Source organism: Vanessa tameamea, chromosome 9 (genome assembly GCF_037043105.1).
Source record: "Vanessa tameamea isolate UH-Manoa-2023 chromosome 9, ilVanTame1 primary haplotype, whole genome shotgun sequence".
Classification (NCBI taxonomy): Eukaryota; Metazoa; Arthropoda; class Insecta; order Lepidoptera; family Nymphalidae; genus Vanessa; species Vanessa tameamea.
Window position 1 is genome coordinate 12,334,250 of NC_087317.1, and position 3,227 is coordinate 12,337,476.

Genomic DNA, 3,227 nt, shown 5'->3' on the forward strand with positions numbered 1-3,227 from the left:
ATTCTTACACTCTGAATTTCTCAATCGCTTTTTAAAAACACTTATCCATTGCTTATAACTAAAGTTAACTTGTATTTTTATATTAAATTTAAACGACGCGTAAGAACTAGTGACTTTAGACTTGAAATAACTTTTACTCCGAAACTCAATCGTAAATATAGCAGTATTGTTGCGGTCTAAGGGATTTACCACGCTGATCGATCGGGATCAGAGTAATGTATGTGATGTTGTCCAATATTTATTTATTTACTATAAATTACATAATATTCCAATAAACCTTGAACCGACGATCATTCGTTCGGTCTGGTCATCAAACTCATCCATACACTCTTCAACTCGTCCATTCGTCCGTGAACATATGTCACATTCGTCATAATAATTATACCCTTTTAAAGGTTTGCCGAGTCGAGATGACCCAGTGGTTAGAACGCATGCATCTTAACCGATGATTTCGGGTTCAAACCCAGGCAAGCACAGTGGTGCTTTTAAATCAGTGGAATTTCATGTGCTTAATTTGTGTTTATAATTCATCTCATGCTCGGCGGTGAAGGAAGACATCGTGACCTGCATGTGTCTAATTTCAACGAAATTCTGCCACATGTGTATTCCACCAACCCGCATTGGAGCAGCGTGGTCGAATATGCTCCAAACCTTCTCCTCAAAGGGAGAGGACGCCTTAGCCCAGCAGTGGGAAATTTACAGGCTGTTAATGTAATGTAATGTAATGTAAAAAAAGATATGTCGAACTATTAAAATTTTAGAAAATCATTGAAAATTTTTGCTTAATATTATATAATATCTGTCGTCGCCGTAGTCGTAGTCGTTGCCTTTGACTATAAACAATCAAAACAATATATTTTATTCAAGTAAACTTTAATTTCAACTCTACCACGCTTTCGGAAAGCAGCCTCCAGCAGCAGAGAAGAAACGACAAGAAACTCGCATAGATGCAAAGTCAAAGTCAAAGTCAAAAATCTTTATTCACTATAGAAGTGTTTACACTTGCTTATTGCTAGTCAAAAATCGACCACCGGTTCGGAATTTAACACCTCGGACCTGAGAAGAACCGGCGAAAGAAACTCAGCGGGATATATATATTTTTTTTCCATTTTGCATGTACAAAAATAAGCTATTTGAAACAGCCTGGAGGTGATTATTTCATTCCCAAGGTGTGCAGTCAACTAAAAAGTCATTAGTGTTGTAATATCCTTTAGCACACAAACGCTCTTTAACGATTCTTTTGAATTTAATAATTTTGAACGTTTTCTGGGATACTGTTGTAAAAACGTATACATTGCCCCAAAAAAGAGTTGTTACCCCTGTGTAATCGGGTACTTGGAGTAACAAGTTTATTCTTGTTCCTAGTGTTAATAGAATGTACGTCACAATTTCTGGGAAAATCATTTATGTTTTTGCGTACATACATAACATTATCAAAATCAAATTGATAAACGACAGACATTATTTTAATTTCTTTAAATTTACATCTTAACGAATATTTTGGGCCCAGGATATAGATTGTACGAATAGCCATCGTCTGCAATACAAAAATGGTATTAATATCAGCTGCATTACCCCAGAGTAGGATACCATACGACATTATACTGTGGAAATAACTAAAATACACAAGGCGAGTTGTATCTACATCAGTCAAAAGTCTATTTTTTTTTACCGCATAGGCTATAGAGCTGAGTCTATTCGCCAATTTATTTATATTGGAGCTAAGAGTCTATTGTCATACCAAGAAACTCTGTTGATTCTAAAACATCTCATGCTGTTTATAAATAAACCTAATTAAGATATTACAGGTTAACTAGTTTTTTACTTCTATCTGAGAGCTAAAATTACCATCCATCATCTTATATATGTATCCACTGGGTCAGTCATCCTTCCAACATCACAAAAAGTAACAATATTCTCTGAGGAATCAAGAAATATCTAGACGTTAGAGTTACGTTTTTTTTTTTTGGTCCCCTTACGGTAAGCAAGGCTATGAAAAATTCATATTTGTTTAAAAGTTCTTACCGTCTTCAGACCCTTTACTGTCGTCGGTTTGTGGACCACAGGTGCTGATTTCCCTTGAGAATATGTGGGTTATGCTAACCAATACCAGTATTGGTCAGAAATATCGTTCACGTTACGCTAAATTGAGCCTTATTAATATGACGTAGCAAAATCTAATAAAAGTATTTTCAAACTTTTCCTGAAAACACGTCACCAAATTTATAATTTTTATTAATATAATAAGCTTATAACATTGATAAATAGAATAATATATATTATGTAAATAAGTTTTGTGTAAAGGTTATTTACTATATATACTTACCCCAGAATCTATCAAATACTATTGGGTTAATTAAAGTTATATTCCTTATATTATTTAATATGTACATGACTTTATCGTTATGGCAACGACCACTTAATATTAGCCTTGTTTTTGTCACGAATGTATGGCAAAATAAAGGTAGTATTTTGATGGCTAATATCGCCCATAGACATTTGCATTGTATGAAATATTAACAATGCCTTACATGGTCAAAACGTCACCTTGGGAACTACGATGATAGATCCCTTGTGCCTTTTACACTCGCTCGCTCAACCTTCAAACCGGAAGTATAGTATTTAACATCTAGTTATAAGTCAAAGTATTAAAATACTAGATGAAAACCCGACTTCGCTCGGTAAAATAAATAATACTAAACAAATATACATATAATAACTACCGTATCCCTGCAAAAAAATATTATTTGGAACACACTTTCCGGATGCAAACGTAAACGTCAAACATGGCCGCCCGTTGAATTGTCATGTCATTGAATTTCATGGATTTAATATCGAAATACGTTATAAGATTTTTTTATAATCGTGAGTGGGTTTCGATCGGTTTAATCGTAGACCTGCTCGAAACTATTAATATAGATAATTGCATAATTCTGTAGGGCATTATGTTGACTTTCTCTCGCGGGACTTTTAATTGGTATCCTTCAAAATATATTCGGCAATAAGTTGAAAAAAAATAAGATTTTATTTTTAATACGAACTCTAGTAATGCCCCTTTTTAAAAAGTTACTAATAATCCTACGCGGGATACATAGGATCCAATTGAGCGTAAAGCTTGCGCTAAGCCTGGAAACAATAGGCTAAAGGGTCAGGATCGAACTTGCGTCTTTTTACATCGCCATGCAGCTGTAAACCATTGCGCTGTTGATGCTTAACTTCGTTTCTTG